Source organism: Hyaena hyaena, unplaced genomic scaffold, assembly GCF_003009895.1.
Source record: "Hyaena hyaena isolate Hyena2069 unplaced genomic scaffold, ASM300989v1 scaffold_356, whole genome shotgun sequence".
NCBI classification, from domain to species: domain Eukaryota; kingdom Metazoa; phylum Chordata; class Mammalia; order Carnivora; family Hyaenidae; genus Hyaena; species Hyaena hyaena.
Genome location: NW_024080985.1, coordinates 150,145 through 167,330, shown reverse-complemented (window position 1 = coordinate 167,330; position 17,186 = coordinate 150,145).

Below are 17,186 nucleotides of genomic sequence, written 5' to 3'. Positions count from 1 at the left end.
TTTTCTTTTTGCATATTCTGCTTTATTATTTTCACATTTCTTCCCCTCTGATTCATCTCAGCCAGTTCTTCATGTCATCCTGAAAGGAAAGTCAGACTTACCTGGTTTCTTTGAAAACTTTTCTTCAGAATAGCTGACAAAGTTTTTGAACTGTGGGTATTCATTTTTCATAATAACCCTTCATGAAAATGACCAAAATATTTCAGAAAATAGACCACTGGGGGAACTCTTTGCTATGCATTTGCCACCTGACTCTTGAGATCTCAATTTAATTCTGTGAATTGAGATTTTTATTGCTACAGGGAGATTGGAAAAATTAATAGCAATTTCCTCAAAGCACTTTGAGGTCCTTGGGGCCCATTTATTGTCTCAACAAGATATTCTCCTCCAAGTGTGTGCATATTATTGTTTATGAAACAATGAGGGCCCAATGAGGAATGAGGGTTGTTGTTGCAAAGAGTTTGCCTTTCTTCCTTACCTGCATTAAAACATGATTTTTTTCAAGAAGGATATTAGAACTGAAATCTCTAATCTTTATTCAGAAAGATGACTTTCTTTTTTTTAAATAAGGAACTAGGTTGCATCTTTATCAGCCTGATTTTTTTCATCCCTGTGGTGCTTTTAAATATACATAGAAAGATGGTCAGAGACTCTAAGAAGAAGGCAGAGCAGTTTCCTGATGGGGGTGAAGGAAGGTCAATATCTGTCCTCTGAAGAGGGAAAGGGAACTGCAGGTGGCATAAACAAGGGTCTGGGCAAACTGATTAATACGTGAGAGGACATCAGGAAACGGCTTCTCTGGTTTGCTGTAAATGAGATTTAATGAACTTTAGGAAACCAACAAAAAAAGAAAATCCGGAAATTACCTAGAAATAGATCTCCTCTTTTCCCCTATTATCTCAGTTTGTGAACCAATAAATTATTTGTCTTGTAATGATTTATGTTGTTAGTAATAGTAGAGATGATCACATAAAGAGTATCCACAATGAGCTCTGTGCTAAGCATGCTACTTACATATTGATTCTTTTTCTTTTCTTTTCTTTTCTCTTCTTTTCTTTCCTTCCTTCCTTCCTTCCTTCCTTCCTTCCTTCCTTCCTTCCTTCCTTCCTTCCTTCCTTCCTTCTTTCTTTCTTTCTTTCTTTCTTTCTTTCTTTCTTTCAAGTAGGCTTCATGCTCAGCATCGGCCAGTGCAGGGCCCAACAATGGGCCCAATGTGGAGCCCAATATGGGGCTTGAACATATGATCCCCAGATCAAGAACCAGAGTTGACATCAAGAGTCAGACGCCTAATGGACTGAGCCACCCAGGTGCCTCCAGATTGATTCTATTAGATCCTTCTCATGGTCTTTGAGGTAGGTGCTGTGACCCTCATTTTATGAATGAAGACCCAGAGTCTCAGTACTAACAACCTTCCCAAGGATGAAGAGCTAGTAATGGCAGGAGTGTGAGCCAAACCAGGTGGGAGCCAAACCAGCCAAACACATTCCCTCAAGTACTTTAATGCTCCTTGACTTTTCCAAACTGTGGACTGAGTTGCAATGTTCTTCACATGAAATGAGAACAATGGAAAACCGAGGTTGCAAATGAGGCCCCCACCCCCACCCCAGCATGCCAGAGCTGAACACTCTTTGAAGCATTTACAGTACTGCTAATAAAATCAGTATTCCTGGAGCCAAAGGTTGGATGTTTTAGTGTATTCTCTGTGCTACTTCTCATTTAGTCAACCAAATTTAATGGGCATCCGCTTTGTGAAACTGACTTAAATATTGTGTGCACTTGCAAGGGAAATTTCAGACTCCTGACCGATGTCTGGAACTTTGTACTGAGATGATGATCTGGAGAGATGGGGAAGAGGGGAAGAGATATAAGAAGATGGGATGAGTGGATCAATGATCTTTACATTTATGATGTTGATGATTAGAACATTCTATAATTGGTTAGTATTGCATAAAACAAAGCAACATGTGGCGATTGTTCAGTTAATTTCACCACCATAACCACAGTAACTGAGTAAGCTTTGTGATCTGAATTACCCTGTGTGACTTCCTTATCATCTTCCCTGCACACCCTCCCCAATTCCCACGTCCATTAGCTTCCCCTCTTCCCTCTGTCGGTTTGCCTTGATGGAAGGAACACTGAACTACAAGCGAGGGACCGTGAGCTGTGCTTCCAGTCGCCAGTGTGATCTTAGGAGAGGTGCTCTAGGGCTGCAGTGGATTGCAAAGTTGGCCACAGATGTATCATCTTTTATATTCACACCCTTTGCTTATATCCTCCCACACTGATTCTGGGCTGGACCATGTGACTTGCTTTGACCAAAAGACTTTAGCAAATGTGATAGACTCAGAGACTTGCAACAGGCTTGCACATTTGGCTTGCCCTTTGCTGCTCTCGGAACTCTGCTACCGCCACGTGAAGAAGCCTGAGTTAGCCTGCAGAATGATGAAATACGCGTGGCCCAGTCGTCCAGTCATCCTGGCCAGACAACGAACGAGCGAGGCCATCCCAGGTCAGCCAGTTGCTGGCTGACTCACTCATGAGCCCAGCTAAAATTAGCTGAGCTAGCCCAAACCAGAGGACCCTGCCTAGCTGATTTGCAGAACTGGAGCTTCATACATAAATGGTTGTTTTGCTAAGTTTTGGGGTGGGCTGCTCATAGCAAAAGGTAACTAATAAAAAATCCAACGAAAAAACCCTCAAACAATGAATAGCAACATATCCACCACCTACGCCAGAGCATTGTTGGAGGTTATATGAGATAATGAAGTAACTATGCCTAGGATGGACAAGCTTCTGAGGAGCAGTGCCCAGCAATGTCTTGTGTTTGATCAGCAACTCGATGTTCAGTGAAGAAATGAATGGATGATAAGCTACACAATTATAAGGTGGTAGTCGTGGCAGCAATATAATAGACAAATATTTTTAAAAATTTTTTTAAATTTAATATTTACTTATTTTTGATAAAGAGAACACAAGGCGGGGAGAAGAGAGAGAGGGAGACAGAATCTGAAGCAGGCTCCAGGCTCTGAGCTGTCACCACAGAGCCTGAGGAGGGGCTTGAAACCAAAGACCATGAGATCATGACCTGAGCCCAAGTCAGATCCTTAACTGACCAAGCCACCCAGGCACTCCAGAATAGTCAACTATTTTAAGTCCCCCAAGTAAAACATGTCATTTTTCTTTTTAATTTAAAATGTTAATATATAAGCTGGGTAAGAGAATTGAAAAGAGCGAGACAGAGCAGGAGTGGGCAGTCCAGGCCCCCGGGGCTCTGGCCACAGGCAGGGTAGCAGACGTACCCCTCAGGGCTTTCTCACTATGGCCAGGAAGATATTGCCAATTGTCATCCTTCCCATCAGCTTTAAAATTTTCCCAGCTATTTGGCTTTTTTCTTTTTTTTTTTATTACAGCACGTCTAGGTTCTATCTGGATATTATTCCCATGATAATAGTTAGTCTCCATAATGAAAAATTTCTGAGAGCCAAATTTAGAGGTATAAAGAAAAATTTCTAGTCTATAAAAATGCAGACTACAAGATAAATAAATCAAAAGTATTCTAGTGGGAGCAAATATTTTCTAAGCTAAAGATAATTGAGCCAATGAAGTCTATAAGGAATAAGGTTATGTACTTTGATTCACATTTGTCTAGTGGAAAAAAACATTTTTTTTTTCCAATCTGGTTATACTGTAAAGTAAAGCCCATATAGAGAAAAGTGCACAAAACCTAAAGGTACTGTTTATTGAAAAATTATAGGGGCATCTATGTGGCTCAGTTGGTTAAGCGTCCAACTTCAGCTCAAGTCATGATCTCACAGTTTGTGGGTTTGAACTCCACATTGGGCTCTATGCTGATATCTCAGAGCCTGAAGCCTGCTTCAGATTCTGTGTCTCCCTCTTTCTCTGCCTTTCCCTCACTCGTGCTCTGTCTTCCTCCCTCTCCTTGCCTGAATATCAGAACTCCCTTACTATTCACATTTTCTCCCTCACACTCTCCCCTTCACTTACTCTGTTAGGTTGACCACAATCCTTAATGACGATCAAGTCCTTGTTTAGCCTTATAGCTTTACCACCTCTGCAGAGTTAACCACCTAATGTGTAACTTTAAACACTACAGTTTAGTTTTGCTTGCTTTGCATTTTATACAAATGAAGTCATTCTGTATCTATTCTTTTGCACCTTGCTTCTTTTGCTTAATGCTATTACTTGCATTGTGTAGCTATAGTTTATTCAATTTCATTGATAGGTAGTTTTCCATGTAAGGACACACTAGACAATGTACTGTTTATAGACACATCAGTAGCTTCAAACTTTTGAGTCATTATAAGCAACGTAGCTATGACTGTACTTACATATCTCCTCTTGCACATGCACACAAGTTTCTCAAGAGAGTGCCCTTTTTGGGTCATAAGATAGGCATATTTTCAAATTCAGTAGAAGAGGCCAAACTATTTCCAAAGGTGGCATGACCATTTTGCCTGCCACAAGTGGTATGCATGTTCTCAATGCTCCGTGTCCTTGTCAGCACTTGATACTGTCAGACTTTTAATTTTTGCCAATCTGGTAGGTGTGTAGTGGAATCTTATCATGATTTACTTTTGCATTTTCTAATTATTTATGAGGCTGAGCATTCTTTGAATATTTTTTTTAGCCATTCAGTTTCCTTTTTATGAAGTGTCTGTTCAAGTCTTCTGTCCTTTTTTCTTTCCTTTTTTTCCTAATGTTTATTCACTTTTGAGAGAGAGAGAGAGAGGGAGAGAGAGACAGAGCATGAGTGGGGGAGGGGGAGAGAAAGAGGGAGACACAGAATCCAAAGCAGGTTCCAGGCTCTGAGCTGTCAGCACAGAGTGGGACACTCTTGAATCTATGAACCATGAGATCATGACCTGACCCGAAGTTGGACACTTAACCAACTGAACGACCTAGGTGCCCCTGCTGCCCCCCCTTTTTTTTCTAATGTTTGTGTCTTTTTCTTGTGTTTTCTAGAATTTTATTTTGTTTTTACGTGTTTTGGATATAAATGTCTCATTTTACATGTTACAGTAGCTTTTCCCATTCTTGGGTTTGTCTGTTTTGTTTTTCACTCTATTAATATGTATCTTTTTAAAATGTTTACTTATTTTATTTATTTTGAGAGAGAGAGAGAGAGAGAGAGAACATGCAGGGAAAGAGGCAGAGGAGAGGGAGAAAGAGAATCTTAAGCAGGCTCCATGCTCAGTGTGGAGCCTGATGCAGGGCTCAGTATCACGTGTATGAGATCATGAGCTGAGCTGAAATCAGGAGTCGGATGCTTAACTGACTGAGCCACCCAGACATCCCTTAATACGTATCTATTGATGAATTATAAGTTTGTAATTTCAATATACTGAAATAGGTCTAATTTCTTCTCTTTTGATTGCTTTTTGTGTCTTATTTAAGAAAAATTTTCTTACCCTGAAGACACAAAGAAGTCTCCTATGAGCTCTGGAAAGCTTTACAGCTTTGTCTTTCACCATAAGTGTATAGCATATCAGGTACTGATTCTTATCTGTGTATGAGTTAGAGCTATAACTTCATTATTTTCCATATGAACACATACTTCTTCCAGAACCATCGATTGCAAAGGACATTATTTCTCCACCTCCCTGCCATGCTATCTTAGTTATAAATCAAGTACTCAGGATGCATGGGTCCATTCTTGGACTCCTTATTCTGTTTCATTGGTTTCCTTGTCCATTGCTGCACTAATGCCACATTTTCTTAATTATTGTGACTTTATAGTAAGCCTCGATACCTGGTAGAGCAAGTCTTTACAGTTGGTTCATCCACAAGAAAGAGGGCTAGCCATCACTTCAGGGAAACCAGAAATGCAAGTTTGGAATCTGCTGGAATCATTCAAACAGAAGATGATGAGAGCTTGTATTAGGATCATGGGAATAGCCATGCAGGAGAGGGGCTGGTTTTAAGTGCAGTTCAGGGGATCGCTGGAAAGAGTGCCTAGCCATTGCTTCTACATGATGTAAGGAAATAAGTTTTGGTGGAAAAAGGTTATATGCACATATCAAAGAGAAAATAGTGAATGGATAGTAACTTCTTCAAGACAGGCTGTGTGGAAACTTTTACAACAGTAAAATTTCAGAAAGTTAAAAAAAAAAAGAAAGAATAATCGGAAATTGTAGAGAACTTTGAAAGAACCAGAGACCTGCATTTGATATGAAACTGGTGATTGACAATAAATATATGAACAGGAATTATGCATGGCTTTACTTTGTTTAATATTATTTTTCAGTTTCTGACATTCCTAGCAATAGGTTTTTCAATTTCTCCATCTGGTGCCTTTCAGGTAACTTGATTTCAGTTTGTAACATCAGAAGTCTTACTGAAAATGCATTCAATATTTCCCAATTGATAGTATCTTCCAGGGCTTGACTCAGCCTGTGTTTTCTAACAAACTCTCTTATCATTTTTCTCCTATACTGAATTTTTTTGCTGATATGTTTTTTAACAAGTTCAAGAAAAGCAGATCAAACAATAACTAGACTAGTGTGGTTGGACTTCATATATGGTGTCATTCCTGTTAAGAGATTAATTAATAAGATACATATTAGTTTGTGACTGCCAATTGATTATTAGAGAATTTTCATGTGCTTTGAAATGTAGGAATAGTTAATGTAGCAACTGCACAGTCGGATATTTCACACTCAAGGTCACACCTTCTATTTCTATTCCATGGCCTTCTGAATTTTGCACTTTTGAAAGAAATGGGCCCTCTGGAGCATGACAAATTTGATTTAAAGGTATTTGCCACAGGATGTTATTTTCTGTCAAAAGTTAATGTAACGGTAGGTTCTCTCTTCTTAGTTTGGAACTCATGGGCTTGGGAGCCTCTAATGTAAATTCTAATCTTAGATCTGTTGGCATGGCAAACGTGGGAAAAAACAGACAATCACTCAGGAGGTATAGATTAAGAAGGCTGTAAGACCTGTAATTAAGACATTTTTGAATTTAGTGAATTATAACCTGATTTTCAAAAGCAATAGTGGCATTTGAAAATGAGAGAAGAAAAAAATGATAGGATGTAGGAACAAATGTAACTTATAAATCAGATGTACCAAACTCTGTGTATGTATGTATGTGTGTGTGTGTGTGTGTGTGTGTGTGTGTGTGTGAGAGAGAGAGAGAGAGAGAGAGAGAGAGAGATTGATGTGGGTAAGGAAGGTCATTTTAAGTTTTCAGCTGTTAACTTTTCAGTGTGAAAGATCAAATCTCTGAAGCAATGAAGCAATGGTGGTAGAATGTTTAGAGAAGAAAGAAATAGACCCTGAGTGCTCCCTTGGAATGTGTGGTGTGTTAAAAACATGCCTACAGATCCAGTGATTCCGCTTCTGGATATTTATTCGAAGAAAACAAAAACACTAACATGAACAGATAGCTCTACTTCTATGTTCCTTGCAACATTATTAACAATAGCTAAGCTATGGCAATAACCTAAATGTCCATCGATGGGTGAATGGACAAAGCAAATTTGGGATATATATATATTTGATATGATATATATGATATATTATGTAACCATAAAAAGAAGGCAATCCTACCAGTTGCAATAACGTGACTGGATCTTGAGTGCATTATGCTAAGTAAAATAAATCAGAGGAAGACAAAAAACATATGATCTTATGTATATGTTGAGTCAAAAAAAAAAAAAACCTTAAACCAGAAAACCCTTCCAATATCCTGAGCTCATAGATACAGAGAAGAGATTGGTGGCTGCCAGAGGTAGGAGGTGAGGGATAGGCATAATGGATGAAGTTTGTCCAAAAGTCCAGTCATAAAACAAATAATTAATGGGATGTAATATACGGCATGATGACTATAGGTAATAATCTGTATTGCATATTTGAAAGTTGCTAAGAGAGTAGATCGTAAACGTTCCTGTCACAAGAAAAAGTGTTCGTAACTATGTATGGAAATGGATGTTAACTGGACTTGTGATCATTTCATAATGTATACAAATATTGAATTCTTATGTTGTACACTTGAAAGTAATATAATGTCAGATGTCACATGTACCTCACTAACAAAAGTAAACATGCTTACATAGTATGAAGGTGTATCATTTCAATTCGGAATATAGTGAAAGTTACAAAACTTAAACTCAAAGCTTGAATATGTTTTTGGATGTCTCATTTCATCTCTGTGTGTTGTCTTTCATAGAACAAGACATCAGCACTTATGTATCACTTGGGTAAATTCCTAGCAGTGCTGTTGCTGGGTCATAGGGGAGTTCTGTTGTTAACTTTTTGAGGAACTTCCACACTGTTTTCCAGAGGGGCTGTACCAGTTTACATTCCCACCAACAGTGTAGGAGGGTGCCCGTTTCTCCACATCCTCTCCAGCATCTAGAGTCCTCTGATTTGCTCATTTTAGCCACTCTGACTGGCGGGAGGTGGTATAAACAGAGGAATTTTGATATGAGAATTGCTAACTCTAATAACGAGTAACTATAAGATACTAGAAAACTGTGTATAGTACCTACGGGCTGAGAGAGAATGTTCAAGGGAAGACATGTTTGGAAGGAGTTCAGACTTGTTGGATAAAGTGTGGCCACCTAATAGCCGGGAAATTGGCTGGAGCCGAGTTGTAGGCAAACATCAGGCAGCCCTCCAGGGTGCATTCAGCTGGGGAGCAGGGGACTGGCAACAGGTGGTGTGGGCATGCAGTGGGAGTCTGGATGTTAGCTGGGGCAGAAGGCTTTCCAGGTGTGGGACACACTGGGGATAAGGGTGGGTGAGTGAATGTTTTCAAGAGAGGACAACTTATTACCAGGCCAAGCTGCAAGGTGGGGAGGGATCATGTTCTGGTCACACGGCTTGGGCAGGCTCCATCCAGACAAGGTAAACACCCAATTGTCTCCCCTACCTGTGCTGAGAATCGCCAGAAGTCTCTTCCTCGTGCAATGTCTCTTCAGCGCCCTCTGTTGGGGAGGCTTAGTATTATACTCACCCTAAAGGCGAAATGCTTCTAGGAATTCCTGAGTGGTTTATCATAAAGCATTATATTCAGGGATGTGTTTGGACTTGTGAGACAATGAAGTGATAACCAATACAGAGTCCAAGGGCAGTAAAGAAGGCCAATATCGGCATTACAGAAAAAGACTGGTGGCTCTTTTCAGTCTGTGAAAGGAGAGCCCTTAAGAGAATGCTAGCAAACAACCTTTATTTCCTGTTGACAAAAGACTCAAAAACTTTGATATTTTTTCAACGTGTTATAGCATATTAATTTGTGCATTCATATAAAGTGGGACAATTTTTTAATCTGTATTTTTAAATTAAAGCTTTTTTAAAATGTTGATCCATTTTTGAGAGACAGAGAGAGATGGATTGTGAGCAGGTGAGGGTCAGAGAGAGAGGGAGACACAGAATCTGAAGCAGACTCCAGGTTCCGAACTGTCAACACAAAGCCTGACACGGGGTCTCAAACTCATGAAACTGGGAGATCATGACCTGAGCCCAAGTCGGATGCTTAACTGACTGAGCCACCCAGGCACCCTATCTTATCTGTATTTTTAAAGACAAATGCAAACATTACAGAGAGTCATATTCAAAGAAGCGTGTCCAAATAACCAAGAGTAATAAAGCACTCAGCCTCTGGAAAACAATAAAGGGGATGCAATTCATAAACCCAGGGAGCACTTCTCATGTCCCTTTTCCGTCTTTGGCCTGATTCTCTTTCATATTGTTTTATGCTGGAGCCTCTTCTCTGTGACCCTCCACTCCTCCAGAATAAATCCTCTTTTTCTCTGAACCACATGACTTACTTTTTTTTTCTCCCTTCATTCTTTTTCTCCCTCAACTTTGTGTTTCGCTCTCTGCTACTTACTTTTCCTTTTCTCCTTAGGCTTTCCTCTCTGGATTCTTAGCTTCAGTTGTCCTCTGTCCATTTTCTAATTCAGCCTTTCAGGAGTCCTTGGACCAGCTTGTCAGAGAAGCTCCTCAGAAGGCAGAGGCAGGAGAGGGAGGGGGCGGGGCACCTCATTCTCTTCACTGAGGTGGGTGGGGAGGCCGGGAACATTAACAGATTATAAATCCTGTCCCCTTCACACTTTCTCCTCATCAATCTTTGTTGACTTCTGCAAAGAGATATTCAATATTCAACATTTAAATGTTCTTCCAAAAGTTCTTTGAATTTACAACCTAAGGCCACCTTGTTCTTCTTTCTCTTTACTGGGCTGTACATCATTTCTCTTGGTTCCTTGGAAAGGACGGTCAGGTGAAGTGTGAGCATGCAAGCACACACACACACACTCACACATACACACATGCACACACGTACATTCACACATCATTCTCCCTCCTAGATAACCTTGAACATCCATATTAGCATTTAAACTCTTTGCCCTCTAGCATCTCTGCTCCTTAAAACTTGCAAAGAAAATGTACTCCCTAAGTAACTGTATTCATAGTTCGGTGTTCTTTCTAGATGCTCTTCTGCATAGGCAAGCGCCTGCATGAATGCCAGGGAGTGGGCCCCGAGTGGGCACTGAGATGCTGTTTACGTATAACCCTGCCATATGAGAGGCACCTGAGAAGGCACAAGACTCTGCGCTGAACCTTCAGGCAAAGTTTACTTACTTGCAAACCAAGAAAATAAAGTTGCTAGGATTTAAATACATCTGAGTTCATTATTCTTTGAGGAAGTATATAGGATTTTAATGGGAATCAGCTAGGATTTGCTTGCTAAAGGTGGTAGTCATAGTCTAACGGTGGTATTTCATAAATATCCCAGCTTCCTTTCTCTTCTGCACATGTAATAAGATTGTGCTACCTGTGGATCAGGTGGCTGGAGTTTCCAAGCCAGAGCATTTCACTGCCGCTGCAAGACTCTGCAAAGCTGTCTTTCTTCTTCGATACATGGTGACCGCTCACATTCAAGATGGTGGGTACTCTCTCAGCCAGGCCCTAGTGTGTGAAGATATGAAGCAGAAAACTCAGCCACTGTGGGATAGACATGTCATCTCAGCGAGAAATAAGCCTTTGTTGTTCTAAGGCACTAAGATTTGGGGATTGTTTGTTACTTAACATAGTCTTACTCTGTCTATGTAATGTTGCTCATTTTGACCAATACCCTAAGCACAAATATTTCTCTTTGCCTTATCGGCAATATTTTTTTTGTCTTGCATAAGTATCTTGATTAACTACAGAACATTGGAACTATTGTGCAAACTTCCCCATTTTGTGATGTTTCTGTCATTTTTTTTTTTTGGAGGAAACATTTATGAGCTTAATAAAAACAAAATTATTTAAAACATTTTTAATGCTTATTTACTTTTGAGAGAGAGAGAGATAGAGACAGAGCACGTGTGGGGGAAGGGCAGAGAGAGGGAGACACAATCCAAAACAAGTTCCAGCCTCCGAAGTGTCAGCACAGACCCTGAAGTGGTGATTGAACTGTGAGATCATGACCTGAGCTGAAGTCAGATGCTTAACTGACTTAGCCACCCAGGCACCCCGAAAATAAAATTATATTTATAGCAAGGACTCCCATATACAGGTCATGACTTTAATGTATTAAAATTATCGGAAATAGTTAGATTTTCAGTAGTGTAGGTCTTATCTAATTTTTTATATTAACCTCCGGGTGATTTCCTTCATTTGATGTCATTCACTCATTCATTCATGTATTCATTTATGTTTTTGTTCAATAAACTATACTGAATGCCAGGCACTGAGATGTCAGTATGAATAAAACCTAGTCCCTACTACCATTTTTATGTTCAATTACTAACCCATTACTTGTTTAGAAAAACTAGGAATATTAAAAGTAAAACACAAGGTCACTAAATAACTTTCCTTTTAATATATGAATATTTTGTACATAATGAGCAAATTTAAAGCTGTTTCAAACTATTAAGGAACTGTATATTAAACAGGCAAGGAGCCTCTTATTAGTCCCACCTACTTTTAACTCTTACTAATTTCAGATAGCACACTTGAATTACACTCTTAGTGATACTAATTTTTATGTGTATTTGGTATAAATGAAATAACTGATCTAGAGATACATCAGGAGCATAGTAAGTTGTAGAGGTGGATGGCTTCAAGTGTAAATTTATTACATTTGCACAGACCAAATGAGATGGTGTTGCATATTTTCCCATACATCCGGGTCCTTTAAAAATGGTCATACAAGTGGAGCAATGGTGTCCTCCAGTGGTTGAAATTGCGCATTTAGACGGAACCTGGATCTCATGGGATATCTGGGGAGTATCTCGTGTACCTTGTCACTGGAGAGCTTCCCACCATTGAGTACTGAGTTTGGTTTAATAAGCTGCAGATGATGTTTACCAAGATAAAAAAAAAATATGAATTACAGAAAAGCAACACAGAAAGAGTAGAGCCCTTCCAGATCGAGCCCTACTAGGAAGAATATAGAGAAGAAAATGTATTAGAATATGTTCACGTGTAGGTGATGAGTTTTCAAGATAAGAAATGAGGTGGTTGGATCAAGGGCATGTGATACGAAGTCTCTCTCAGAACATGCTCCTAGGCTGATTTTTAGGTAAACGCTTCTATTGAGGCTGACATCATATCTTCAATGAGGCATACTCTGTGTGTGTGTGTGTGTATCCTCCCATCTCAATAATATTCCTAAAAATTTCTGAAATGTGACATAATATATTCCACAATGTATACCTCAGTGTCATATTAATATTTGGGAAGAAAATATCATTCTATAATACTACATTGAAACATTTATATGTGAAGTAAAAATTTATTGCTCTTTTCCTACATTTGCCACCAGGGATGCTCTTGATTTTTCCAGTGAGATTTTAAATGACTTTTTATTTCACATTCCTGCCAGTACTTCATGTAACAGTTTGTTAGCTCATAAGTTCAGGAATATCGCAGGGTAGACTAGATCCTCAGGGATGAAGCGATGAAATATAGTCTACTATATTGATGTGAATCCTGTCCACTGACACCAGAATTATAAAAGCATTATATTACAGTAAATTTGGCTCATACCAATAAGTACAAGTGGGAAATAAAGAATAAGAGTCATACTGTTTCCTACTTATTATTATCATTATTATTGTCTAATAAACCTACAGAGGAGCAGTTTTGATCATGGGGAGAAAGACGGGGAGAAGAACAGAGGGCCATGGCAGAGCCTTTGTAATATCACTCCTCTGATGGACAGCATTTTGTAGAAACCAAGTGGAATTGTTAATATTTCAATATATGTAATATTTACTATGTATTAAAAGTAGGATTTAAGTATATTACAGAAATTTAAGACTATCAGGAAGATCATGGACCTCTTTGAGCGCTATGGATACATGTTGGTAATGACACCAAATGAGAGCCATAGATGAATGAAAGAATTCAATTTAATTCCTGGCTTCTTTTTAGAGAAAGCTGTTTGAACACACACACATACACACACAAGCGCATTCATTAACCATCTGCTCTAAAATCAAGCAGCATAAACATAAGCCTTTAGCCAATATATCCAATAAATGCTAAAAAGCACATTTCAATCCTCTGTGAGTACCATTTAAAGGCGAGAAAGAACATCGGAAATGAAGAGAAGACACAAAGCTCTGTGGATCTAATGAGCAATGTTCTCATTCCAGCTGGCTGGGCTTGGAATTCAAGCATTACCTAGTACCAATACAGATGGAAATTATCGCTTTCTCATTGAACTTTGCTCATGGTTCTTTAACTAATATTCTTTTTTTAAAAAAAATAATTTATTGTCAAGTTAGCTAACATACAATATAGTCTTGGTTTCAGGAGTAGATCCCTGTGATTCATCACTTACATATAACATCCAGTGCTCATCCCAATAAGTGCCCTCGTCACTTCCCATTACCCATTTTCCCTGCCAACCCCTCATGCCAACAACCCTCAATTTTTTCCTAGCATTTAAGAGTTTCTTATGGTTTGCCTCCTTCTCTGTTTGTAACTTATTTTTCCTTCCCTTCCCCTATGGTCTTCTGTTAAGTTTCTCAAATTCTGCAAATGAGTGAAAACATATATCTGTTTTTCTCAAAATGACTTATTTCACTTAGCATAATATCCTCCAGTTCCATCCATGTTGTTGCAAATGACAAGATTTCATTCTTTTTCATTGCTGAGTAGTATTCCAGTCTGTGTGTGTGTGTGTGTGTGTGTGTGTGTGTGTGTGTGTGTACACACCACATCTTCTTTATCCATTCATTGGTTGATGAACATTTGGGCTCTTACCATAATTTGGCTGTTGCCAATAGTGCTGGTATATACACTGGGGTACATGTGCCTCTACGAATCAGCACTCCTGTATCCTTTGGATAAATTCCTAGTAGTACTATTGCTGGATCATAGGGTAATTCTATTTTCAATTTTTTGAGGAGCATCCACACCGTTTTCCAGAGTTGTACCAGTTTTCATTCCCACCAACAGTGCAAGAGGGTTCCCCTTTCTCCACATCCTTAACTAATATCATTCTTAAGCTGAGAGGCTAGTTTGAAAGGGATAGTAGTTTCAGTCAGCCATCACTCTGGGAATCTCTTTCTTGGATATACCGATTTTGATACAGTGATACCACATCATTGGACACTTGTGAAAGGTGGTCGACCTCAAAATGAAGGGGGGAAAAAGTGGATAAGCTGACGATCTCTCCTAACTCCCTTCCAGAAATGCCCCTTCTCCACTCTATGTGGACTATCTAGTGGAAAATTCTTGCCATAAGAATGAAAAATCTTGCTGTGTCCATGTTCCAGCAATGTCATGGCCACTCTTGGGGTGAACTGGTCTATTTATACTATAAAAAAGAAAGTTAATAATGGTGCACTTTCTTGCTTGCTGCACCATGTTATGTTAAAGCACTCTGAGTAGCTTTAGAAGTCTTTAAGATGCAAGGTCATTCCTAAATTACTTACGTATATGATTAGTCATTTAATGGTCCACAAATATATAATGAGTACCATTATATATGTGCCAGGCACTATGTGAACTGTTGGGATAAATGAGTGAGCAAACATAAATATGTACATTTTTACCTCTGTGCTTCTCCTGTGCTGGAAAGCCTTCCATCTTTTTCCCAGTATTTGTTCTATCTGAACTCCAAGGCCAAGCTAGAGTCTCCGTCTACCCTGTGAAGCTTTTATTCACCACTGCTTCTTAAAGCACTTTCTCTGCTGCATATTGGTATCCAATTATATGCTTTCTGAGCTTCCTTCGTGTCTCCTACTTCACCTAGCACAGTGTTGGCCATGTAAATAGCTCATTAGCTACCGATGATTGATTACTTTCTTCTCCACACCATACTTTTATCATAGACAAAGAAGATAATAAAAAAAGAAGGCGCTTTGGACACACGCCGATGAAAAAATGCAGTTAAAAATCTGATATCTGGTAAGAATATCATGATCTATAATAGGAAAGAAAAAATAGCTTGCCTGTCAAAGCAAAGTAACAAAGGTTCTGCAAGCTGCTATGGTTTTGTAAGAAAGATAATGGTCTTCTCTAATTTGGTTTGAAAATTCTATATTTGAACCTGAATTGTGTTTAGTTTAGTTGGAGCCTCTATGTGTGAAAGTAGACAGTATCTCTCAGCCATACTCTTCGTCTTTTGACTCCTTTACTAAATGACTGCTGCATGCAAATATGTTTTCTGTGCCCAAAGCAACAACTAGATGTTTAAAAAAAAGATACCCACCCCTGCCAAAAGATTTCTGCTTGGCTGTCTATCACACAAATTCCTCTGAAAACAGTCTGTTTTCTCATTTGCTTTAATGGCGCTCAGAGCAGGTAGTTGTGATTTTTTGTTAGGTCTTATGCTCATGCGCCCTCTGAGTATTTTGTTTTGTTTTGGACCATTAAAGAGTGGAGATGATAATGTTCCATCATTAGGCAATCATGCAGAAGATAAATTTCTCTTTTAGACAAATGGGGTTATAAGACTATTATTCTTTCCCCACTCTCTTCCCCATATCATAGATCATTCAAAAGCCACAGGGGTATAGCACTTAAAAAATCTCCAAGAAACATTTTTAACAGCGATAGTATATTCTTGCCCAATGTATAACAAAAAGAGAGAGAGAGAGAGAGAGAGAGGCAGACGAAATCTTAGGGGAAAGTTTTCATGTTCGTGCTTTCTTCTTTGTTCTTCCACAGGGTGTGGCCACACAATTCTGTGGAACGCGTGTAGACTCACCAGTGTTAGAAGAATGCGCAGTTTTCTGATTGGGTATTATAATCGTTAAATCTACAAAGATAAGCCAGACTATTTGAATCAGAATGAATGAAGTACTGCAATTATCAGACTTGCCCATTTGTATTTAAACCAAATGAATAATAATAATCAGCATAATTCAAAATGATTGAAACTAAGAAAGATGATTTAGCCATTTCAGTATTTCCTAAATGAAATAAGTCACTTTCAGGACAATATTTAGCATTCATATTCAATGGTTTTGAACTTAGCGTGTTTTAAGAAAGGTTAAATATAGTATTTTCATAATTTCTTGCAACTGTAATATGTTAGCTGCTTCATAGATTTCCTAACTCAGGAATATTCTCCTTGGATAACACAGAACTGGTCAGAGAGCAGCTGCGAATAGTAATGCTGTGAAAATCACGGATGCTGGGGCCAGACAGCTGGAATTGGCCCCTTACTACCTGTGTGGACTGGGGGAAATTGTCCAAAGTCTGTAATGGGGTGACTGGTGCACCCCCAAAAGACATGTCCATGCCTTAACACTCAGAACCTGTGAATGTGAGTTTATTTGGAAAAAGAGTGTTGTGGAGGTACTTAAATTGAGGATCTTGAGACATGATCATCCTGGATTATTTGATGGTCCCTAACCGAATGACAAATGTCGTTATAAGAGAAAGGCTGAGGGATATTTGAGAGAGACGCAGAGATAGTGATGTGAAGGTGAAGGCAGAGATCGGCGTTATGCATCCAGGAGCCCAGAGCCGCCAGCAGCTGGATGAGGCAAGGAAACATTCACCACTAGAGTGTTCAGACGAGTCTGGCCCCGCTGACACCTCAGTTTTGCACTTCTGACTACCACATCTATGAGAATAAATTTCTGTTTATTTTTAAGCCGTGAAGTTTGTGGAAATTTGTGACAGCAGCATTAGGAAACCTCCCTAAACTGGATTTTCTTCAGCTACAGAACAGGGATAATCATAGTATAATAACAACTTCAAAGGCTGCAC